Source organism: Lepus europaeus, chromosome Y, assembly GCF_033115175.1.
Source record: "Lepus europaeus isolate LE1 chromosome Y, mLepTim1.pri, whole genome shotgun sequence".
Lineage (NCBI taxonomy): Eukaryota > Metazoa > Chordata > Mammalia > Lagomorpha > Leporidae > Lepus > Lepus europaeus.
Genome location: NC_084851.1, coordinates 16,021,573 through 16,032,762, shown reverse-complemented (window position 1 = coordinate 16,032,762; position 11,190 = coordinate 16,021,573).

Sequence of the window (11,190 nt, the reverse complement as noted above, 5' to 3'; positions counted from 1 at the left end):
ATGTGAATGCAGGTGTCCAAGTATTTGGAGCAGCTTTCCCTGTTTTCCCAGGTGAATTAGCAGGGCGCTGTATCAAAACTGGAGCAGCTGGGATTCAAACTAGCATCCCAGTGTGATGCTGGCACCACAGGTTGCAGCTTTATCATCATACCACATTGCCAATCCAAATTTGGGAAATTTAAATCAGAAACTTAACTGAGTGGAAGTTAAAGGGTTTGATCATTCCAGGGCTGGTGCTGTGGTGCAGTAGGTTAATCCTCCACCTGTGGCATGGCATCCCATATGGGTGTTGGTTCTAGTCCTGGCTGCCCCTCTTCCAGTCCAACTCTCTGTTACAGCCTGGGGAAGCAGTAGAAGATAGCCCAAGTCCTTGGGTCCCTGCACTCATGTGGGAAAGCAGGAAGAAGTTCCTGTCTCCTGGCTTCTGATGTGCACAGCTCTGGCCATTGCGGCCATTTGTGGAGTGAACCAATTGAAGGGAGACCTTTCTCTCTGCCTTTCCCTCTCACTGTCTGTAACTCTACCTCTCAAATACAATAAACAAAATCTTTAAGATTTTTATCATTTATTCTCTATTAGATATCTGGCACAGTTTACACATAAACCCAGAGTGCCCAACTTTACTAATTGGATTGCTGTCTATACTGAGATGAATCCATTGGCAGATGTTACCTCCTTGTGAAATTTGTACTTAAAAACAAAGCAAAGGGCTGGCGCCGTGGCTCACTAGGCTAATCCTCCACCTTGCGGCGCCGGCACACCAGGTTCTAGTCCCAGTCAGGGCACTGATCCTGCCCCAGATGCCCCTCTTCCAGGCCAGCTCTCTGCTGTGGCCAGGAAGTGCAGAGGAGGATGGCCCAAGTGCTTGGGTCCTGCACCCCATGGGAGACCAGAAGAAGCACCTGGCGCCTGCCATCAGATCGGCGCCATGCGCTGGCTGCAGTGCGCCTACCATGGCGGCCATTGGAGGGTGAACCAACGGCAAAAGGAAGACCTTTCTCTCTGTCTCTCTCTGTCCACTCTGCCTGACCAAAAAAAAAAAAGCAAAAGAAATACCAGCACTGTTTGCAGACATCAGATTTATTGTAAAATAAACAATGTATAAACTTCCATCTGCAGCAGTCTGTAGTGTCTTACTCTTTCATGCTGTAAATTTGCAAAACATCAGAAAGACAATAAGAATAAATTAAGGAACAAAAACTCAAAAATACTTAACAGTACTGATAATGTCAATGATGTTAACATTTTATTTGCATGCCCTATTCTAATTAAGTTCTTTCAAATTCTGACCCAAGCACCTGGATCCCCATAAGCACCTTCATATACACTTAAAATCTGGAATCCTATGTAGAAAAGTGCTATTCTAACCCAGACCTCATTTGACAACATAAGACAAGGGAATCTACAAGATGTACACTGGTTTGTCATAGAAAGTGGGGGAGAAAAAAACATGTCAAAGCACTCCAAATGAGAAAATCTCACTCACTTGGATTTCAAATAATAAACTTTACAGATGTTTACATGGACAATCTATACTCACACAATTATCTTTACTTTTAATGCATTTCATTTTTTTTATAACTATCATGTCTAGTAACACAAGATCATTAGATTTTTTAATTCTCAAACATTTGTATTAATAGCATTTTCCATTATAGAAACTAAAGTTTGGTACCACATCACATCTTGACAGTACTTCTAATATAATCCAAATAGCCTGATTAGTTGGAGTCTCTATAAGATGAGATAAAAGGTCCTCCGATTTTTTCAGTTGGGCCCACACGGAAAAACCAAAGTCCAGGATTTACTGGAAATTTTAGAGACCAGATTGTTTGAAACTTTGATTTTTTGAATGCCTGTCAAGAATGCCAAGAAGGCTCAAAATCCAAAATATCTGGTTGAAATAAGATTCCTTAAAATCATGACATAACATAGACCAAATTTGATCATTGTTACAAGGTGATTATTCAAATCTTTGAAAATAAGCACATATTTACATAACCCATAGATCTTAATAAAAATTCAGCTGTTTTTGAACAATTAGAATTTAACAGACATCAAGAGAACATAATAGATTACTTTAACACATTGCTTTAACAGAGCATCAGAGTTTAATTCTATGTCAAAGAGAAATTGAGCTTCCTGTGATCTTTTGCTGTGAGGTTTCCTTCCTTTACCTTCTTTCATATTGGTGACCATTTTTCTGTGTTTCTGTGTGTAACACATCTTTAAGCATCTTTTGCAGGGCAGGATGAGTGGCAACAAATTCTTTCAGTTTCTGTTTGCTAGGAAAACTCTTAATTTCACCTTCATTCACAAATGAGAGCTTTGCAGGATATAATATTTTGGGCTGGCAGTTTTTCTCTCTTAGGACCTGGGCTATGTCTCGCCATTCCCGTCTAGCTTGTAGGATTTCTGATGAGAAGTCTGCTGTGAGTCTAATTGGAGATCCTCTAAGAGTAATCTGACATTTCTCTCTTGCACATTTTAGGATCTTTTATTTATGTTTCACTGTGATGAGTTTGATTACAACATGTTGTGGTGAGGATCTCTTTTGGTCATGTTTATTAGGGGTTCTATGAGCTTCCTGTACTAAGATGCTTCTGTCCTTCTCCAAACCTGGGAAATTTTCTGCTAGTATCTCACTGAAAATGGCTTCTAATCCTTTCTCCCTCTCCATGCCTTCAGGAACTCCTAGAACTCGAATGTTGGGTTTTTTAATAGTATCCTGTAGATTCCCGACAATATTTTTTAGATTTCTAATTTCTTCTTTTCTTTGGTTTGCCTGTTTCCTTTCCTGTTCTCTGTCTTCTAAGTCTGATATTCTCTCTTCTGCTTCGCCCATTCTGTTTTTAAGGCTCTCTAATGTGTTTGTCATTTGATCTTTTGAATTCTTCATTTCATTATGATTTCTTGTCACTATCACAGTTTCTTGTTCCACTAGTTGTTTCATTTCATTTTGATTCCTCCTTAATATTTCATTTTCATGAGAGAGATTTTCTATCTTGTCCATTAAGGATTTCTGTAGTTCAAGAATTTGTTTTTGAGAACTTCCTAATGTTCTTATCAATTTTTTGAGATCCACTTCTTGCATTTCTTCGATCTCATCATCTTCATAATCTTGCATTGGGGTGTCTTTTTCATTTGGGGGCGTCATAGTGTCTTCCTTGTTCTTGTTAGCTTGGTTTTTGCATTTGTTGTTTGGCATGTTGGAGATATTTGGTTTCTTCACTGTGGTATTTTTTCTTGTTACACTATTGCTCTATATTAAGTGGACTGTCTGCTTTTGGTGGAGCCTTAGAGGATTGAGATGAGTGTGGGCTTAGCACTGTGTTTGGTTCCTCAGGGTTGAAGGTGTGTCAAAGATGACACTCCCAGGTTAGGTGTCCATTTCATTTTTTAAACGAGAGCAAAATGGTGTCACTAAGCTTTTTGAATGATATTACGGTCTATTAACCAACCGTATATGAAAATATTACATACACATTCATTTCTGCAAGGTGGGTAAATAAAGGTATTTAACTAGAAAATAGTTTGAATCATGATTTCTAATACTCATTAAAATATTTTAGAAGAAATGTTTGCTTAAACTTTATTTATTGGTAGTCAAATAAGATAAAACTGAAAAGCAGAAGAGTGCTCTGAACTTCTATCTACTCTCACATTGTTCTAAACTCTCCATTCTGGGTCTAAAAAAAGTACATCAAAAATTTATTGTCAAGGCCGGCGCCATGGCTCACTAGGCTAATCCTCCGCCTTGTGGCACTGGCACACCAGGTTCTAGTCCCGGTCGGGGCACCGATCCTGTCCCGGTTGCCCCTCTTCCAGGCCAGCTCTCTGCTATGGCCAGGGAGTGCAGTGGAGGACGGCACAATTGCTTGGGCCCTGCACCCCATGGGAGACCAGGATAAGCACCTGGCTCCTGCCATCGGATCAGCACAGTGCGCAGGCCACAGCGCGCCTATTGCGGCGGCCATTGGAGGGTGAACCAATGGCAAAAGGAAGACCTTTCTCTCTGTCTCTCTCTCTCACTGTCCACTCTGCCTGTAAAAAGAAAAATTATTGTCAAAATCCATAAATGTTCAGAATATAAATTAATGATGCACAAGAATTTAGTTGGATATATATTTTAATTTTTAAAAAGGAAATAAAATATGGAGTGGGGAAACAGGCAGTATGGTTAAAGTAGTCTAAGATTAGTCTTATATGTGATTCACATTCAAAAACAGGCATACAGGAGGACAAAGCTCTAAAAACACCTTAAATTGAAAATGAATCTTAGTGGAGAATGGGACTGGGAATGGGAAAGCATGGAGGAGGAGGGGTGGGAGTATGGGTGGGAGGGCAGGTGTGGTGGGAAGAATCACTATATCCTAAAGTGGTACTTATGAAATGCCTGAAACTCGTATTCCTTGAATAAAAGATTTGTTCGGGAAAACCAAAACCTAAAATCTACAATGGTTTATTTTCATATGTATTTGTCTATGCTTTGTATTTTATTTCAAGAGAAAGTATTTTTTATGAATACATTCATTGTATTACACGTGTGATGCTGCATTATTAATTTATTGCTTAGGGTTCTCACCACATTCAGAATTTTAAGATCTTTGAATAGTTGTTATTGCCTTTTCATCCATGCTAGTTGGACACATCACTACAATTTCCACATTTACTTTTTTTTTTCCCACAGGCAGAGTGGACAGAGAGAGACAGAGAGAAAGGTATTCCTTTGCTGTTGGTTCACCCTCCAATAGCCGCCTCAGCCAGTGTGCTGCAGCTGGCGCACCACGCTGATCTGATGGCAGGAGCCAGGTGCTTACCCTGGTCTCCCATGGGGTGCAGGGCCCAAGCACTTGGGGCATCCTGCACTGCCTTCCTGGGCCACAGCAGAGAGCTGGACTGGAACCGGGACTAGGACCTGGTGCCCCAACCAGGACTAGAACCCAGAGTGCCTGTGTCGCAGCTGGAGGATTAGCCAAGTGAGGCACAGTGCCGACCTAAAACCTATATCAATCTACTCACCATTGTTTTCATATTTTTTCAAACTACATAAACTGCTTTTTGAAATTTAATTATTGTTAGCTAATTTGTAAAATGTAAATCTAATGCTGAACATATATCATGATTTTATATCACCTATATATTTCAAAGTGTACATTAATTTTTAAACTCCTATTCTCAACAATTGTGAAATCTGTACCTATCCAGATGCTCTGGAGAGTGATACTACTAATGCATTTCTTATACAGAGAGCTTGCACAGGAGGCAAAAGAGCCCATTTTTCTACATCTGGCTATGTCATCCTCAGAAGACATATGTTCTTATCATGAACAGAGAGTCTCACACTCCAGAAACAGCACAGGTTGGAATCATGCTAAGAGCTGTGTCACACTACAGCAGAACCTGGCCTCTGACCACTGCCCTTTTGCTGGAACTAAGATAGGTCAGCTCACAGAGAGAAAGCAGTTTTGCAAAAGAGAAAACTTCACACCATTCCTACATACTCATTTATCACTTGCTTCTGAAATAATCCTGCAAAACATTTGCATCCCTTTTATAGAGGCTATCCAAAGTAGAGCAATTAGAGAAATTGGTTCTCCTTGAAAGCAGAAGTATGATACACACTTGAGTTAAAATCAGCTAAAAACTAGATAAAGAAAACATAAATATAAGTTAATGAAGTGTTTTGCATATCTGTAATAGTGGGAAACCTTCAGAGTGTTTTTTTAACTACTCTGATGACAAATAAATCACATAAAACAATGTCATAACAGTAATACTGACATTCTTTACTCTTTCTTTAATGTGCAGATAATAAAGAATAGCAAAAGTAATAGAGTGTATTGCCCTGTTATCTGGGAAACTAAAGAGAGAAAGAGAGAGAGACTACTTTCAAACAGATAATAAATGCAAAGGACTACATATTTCCAATATATCTAGAGAAAAAATAATCTTCACAAAGTTACTAAACTCCTAGAATTTTTTTAACTTTTATTTAATGAATATAAATTTCCAGTGTACAGCTTATGGATTACAATGGCTTCCCCCTCCCATAACTTCCCTCCCACCCGCAACCCTCCCTCTCCCGCTCCCTCTCCCCTTCCATTTAATCAAGATTCATTTTCAATTCTCTTTATATACAGAAGATCAATTTAGTATAAAGATTTCAACAGTTTGCACCCACATAGAAACACAAAGTGAAACATACTGTTTGAGTACTAGTTATAGCATTAAATCACAATGTACAACACATTAAGGACAGAGATCCCACATGAGGAGCAAGTGCACAGTGGCTCCTGTTGTTGACCCAACAAATTGACACTCTAGTTTATGGTGCCAGTAACCATCCTAGGCTGTCGTCATGAGTTGCCAAGGCTATGGAAGCCTTCCAAGTTTGCCGACTCTGATCATATTTAGACAAGGTCATAAAAGACAGAGTGAGGATAGTAACCAATGATCCTAAGAGTGGCATTTACCAGGTTTGAACAATTATACAGCATTAAGTGGGGAAGAGGACCATCAGTACACACAGGTTGGGAGTAGAGCCATTGGTGGTAGAGTAGAGGTTATGATTACAAAGGAATGAGGCCCAAGTGCACTAGACAGGGCCTAGAACAAAGGACAGAGTCATTATTAGAGGAGCTAAGAAAGGTGCTGTCTAAGCTACAATTAAGTTTTCTGATTGAGAGGCAAATAGAACCTGATAGAAGGGGCTTGATAATAATCTGGTGGGCTTTAGGCCTTGTAAATTCAGAGGCCCAGACCTATCTATCTCTTCACATGGGGTATATCCTAAGGGAGGTGTGAACCTCCTAGGGGAAGGCACTCTGTTGACTTTCATTACTTGGCTGGCCTGGGAGGAGAGCTGGCCAGGTAAAGGCAGGGGGCATCTCTAACAAGAAATTGACAGTTCTGCCTGCAATGTTGCTGACCCTACTTGACCATCCCCTCAGCTGCAGTGGTCATTTTGGAAGTTGGGCTGAGTGAAGGGCTTTTCAGCTTAGAGCCAATAAGATCTGTGGCTCTGACCTGGGCATCCTTCGACTCCAGGGCAGGTCCATTTCCAGTGATCCAACTCTTGGCAGTGCTGCCAGGGCTCTTCACAAGCTGACTTCTGCTGAAGCCCAGGCTTACCACATTGAAAGCCACTGCAGTGGACTGGCCTGTTGGGTCTCCTTGAGGGCAGATCACTGTACAGATCAGCCATTAATAGGCCTGCCACCCATTGCTTCTGATGCTGAGCTATCTTTTCCTCCTGGTTTGTGTTAAAGCAGACCAGAGGATGCAAGTCAAGGGAGTGCCTGTGTGCCATCTCTAGTCTTCGGTGGCCTGAACTACAAGTCTATAGTCACAGGCATGTTCTGTAGTAGTTTTTCTAAGGTAGACAATGCCCATGAGGAAACTTATATTCTCACTTTAAAACTTTCTTTCCCTTTGGTCTGAAAGGGAGGTTTTTTCTACTTACTGTATACTTTGCTGATGGCGAAGTGAATCTAGCTATGAGATTATTATTTGAGTTCTTATTTTGGCTATGCTATTGCAGAAAAATGTTAGCCATCTCTTTTATAAGGTCTAAAGATTAAATTGTGCATCCTACAGATTCCTTCATAATAGAATTAGTTTCCTACCTTGAAGAGAATAGAGAAATGAAAGAACAAGTTGGGCTTAGAATAGAGAAATGAGGGAGCAAGTCCTAGATCGCTTGCTGACAATAGCAATATCACATGAATACTTAGCAAACCATTTCAACCATTAGATAACAACTTAAGGAAACATTTACCAGAAGGTCCAATGCCTTCTATAAATTTTAAGAATCATGTATTTGAAAACACCTCTTAAATATCTAACATGGTGTAGTTTGTTTAGCCAGTAAACTTAAGCACAACCATCTAAAATGTTTTTAGTTTCTTTCTACCAACAAGTCTAAAACATATGATACACAGATTCAGGTCACAAACATTAAAATATATCTTTGATTGATTTTAGCAGCTTAAATTTATGGACAATCGTATCTATAAGCCCTTTAAAATAAAACTCTTAATAAAATTTCCCCATGTGGACATACAATATGTACACACATATAATATAGCATAATAGACCAATATAGCAATTTTAATAATAGCTTTTAAAATCTTTAACTCTTTTTGTAGATTGCCAATTGATTTGAATTGCTTTTTCTTTTTAGTAACCTCAGTTAACCATACTTTCTCTCAGTTGGTACTGTTAATACATTTTTGGCTTCATCTGTTTACAGAGCCATCCCAAAGTACTGAATACAATAAAAGTGGCTGGAAAAAGTCCATAGGAACCTATAGGAGGACAGCTAAAGACAGAACCAACAACGCTTTAGTTTTATGAGCAGCAGATCATATATAACTGTGGATGACAAAAGACTTTAAGTCGCCAAGTTTAAAATTCTAAACTTATCAACCAACAAGAGGCACTTGCTTACTTCACAGTATTTTTGAAAGCACCTGTAGGATTTTACAAGTATTTAACCCTTTAAGCCTCTGGGGCTTTCTCATTAAGATAACTATCATGTCTAGTAACACAAGATCATTAGACTTTTTAATTCTCAAACATTTGTATTAATAGCATTTTCCATTATAGAAACTTAAAATCTGGTACCACATCACATCTTGACAGTCCTTCTAATATACTCCAAATAGACTGATTAGTTGGTGTCTCTATAAGATGAGAGACATAGGTCCTTCGATTTTTTCAGTTGGGCACAAAATGGAAAAACCAAAGTCCAGGATTTACTGGAAATTTTAGAGACCAGATTGTTTGAAACTTTGATTTTTTGAATGCCTGTCAAGAATGCCAAGAAGGCTCAAAATCCAAAATATCTGGTTGAAATAAGATTTCTTAAAATCATGACATAACATAGACCAAATTTGATCATTGTTACAAGGTGATTATTCAAATTTTTGAAAAAAGCACATATTTAAATAACCCATAGCTCTTAATAAAAATTCAGCTGTTTTTGAACAATTAGAATTTAACAGACATCAAGAGAACATAATAGATTACTTTAACACATTGCTTTAACAGAGCATCAGAGTTTAATTCTATGTCAAAGAGAAATTGAGCTTCCTGTGATTAAACTCCTAGAATTTTTAACCTTGTCAAAATAACAAAGTTTCACCATTTGACAATTTTTGACATGGTATAACTATGAACTTAATAACTGAGAGAATTGGAAAACCAGACCCTGTAAGCATGCCTAGAATTTCCAGGCCTTCTGAACACTGGAGCCTGAAATGGTGGTGTCCATTCTACAAATTTATATTCATTAAAAAGCCAAAACCTCTTCTGAGAGCCATTTCTCTCTATTGAATATAAAATGTCAACAATTGGAAAGAGTTGAACCTTATACTATGGGATGCACTAATGTTAAGAAATGTCAAAGAATTTAAGTACAGATTTGCATTTTTATGCTCATTTAATTATAGCGTGGTAATTTCAAGTTCATCAAAACACTTACATATCTATAATATTTTAGAAATGAGATGAAATGGTAAGTGGACAACTATAAAATTATTCATGGGCAGATTTTATGCATTTTTTAAAAATTAGGGTGTTTTCATTAAACTGTTTCATCAATAACTTCAAACTTTCATTAATTATATTCTTATTAAAATGTCTAAGAGAAATTAAGCTACATTGTTAAGCATTTTTTTTATTTAAACACTCAAGTAATCTTTGAAGTTAATTTGCTTTGTGGAAAAGTTAAAAATGAGGATCTTAGGGCTAGCATTGTGGTATAGTGCATAAAGCTGTTCCTTGTGACTTGGGCACCACATGTGGGTGCTGTTTTGTGTCTGAATGCTCCATTTCTGGTCCAGCTGTCTGCTAATGTGCCTTAGAAAGCAGCAGAAGATGGCCCAAGTCCTTGAGCCCCCTACCATCCATGTGAAAGACCCAGAAGAAGCTCCTGGCTCCTGGCTTTAGATTAGCGCTCTCTCTCTCTCTCTCTCTCTCTCTCTCTCTCTCTCTCTCTCTCTCTCTCCCTGTCTCTCTACAATCAAACTGAGGATCTCCATCAAACAGTAAATTCATATAGTGTAGCATATTTCCTAGGAATATACAGTGTACTATGACAGTATACTACAGTGTTTTGTGTTCTTTATTTCTGTATAATTTTCATTATTCCCATGGTAAATTCGGGAACACAATCATCAGAGTTATACAACTGTAATAATTTATGTCATGGTTCATTTTCAGATATAGTTGAGAAAATTTTCCCCAAAGTTTTTATTTTCCGAAATTATGCATTTTACCACTTCTGAATTGCTGACATATAAATCAAACAGTTCTATTTGTTGCCTTCATTTTGTAACAGTAGACTGTCTTGTGTCATGATCAGGCACTATCAAGTCCTAATAGTTTATTGCATCACTGTTTGGTGTTTTTTCTTTTTCCAGAAAGACAATGAAATAAATACGGGAGATGAATAGAAGGGATAAATACAAGTGCATACACATAATGAGAAAAGACCACAAGCTAAGGTGATACTGAGAGGCAGATCACTGCTCAATTGAGCACAGATACAGGAAAGGAATGGGGGGAGCATGTAGAAACATTTCTGCAGCAGTAAGCATGCATCAAAAACTCTCCGGACTCAGGATGAGCAGTGAGCAGAGGATTAAAAAGCTGATCTTGCTGCATCTTCTCCAGTTCAAATCCAAGTTCCAGATTGGGTAGTAGAAGGGTGTGTAAAGGGCAAAATTAACTCATCCCAAATTATCCAGACAGAGGATATCATGTGAATGCTTTCAACATAGAACAAGTCATTTTATGCCACAGAATTTTCAGAGTTCTTTGATCCAGCTCTAGAAATATCATCTAGTCACTCACTTTTTTTCCTGATGCAAGTTTCAGTTTTGGAGGCTATTTTTTTAAATTTACTCTTTTAAAATAGCATCCCAGCAGATCACTCAAACCACCTTCATGTAAATTAATCCTTCTACTATATTCATTCTGATATTCAGAATATCAGTTGTTATAATCATTGTTACCAATAATACATAAATAATTTATGATTTTTATAACTTTATTTTTTTAACTTTTTCTCATTTTAGAACCATGACATAAAAATTCTTTCTAGCATAAGACTCAGATTTGTTATTTTGATTCTATTTCATGCAGTAGGTGCTTTTTGTCACTTCACATGTTATTACTTATTCC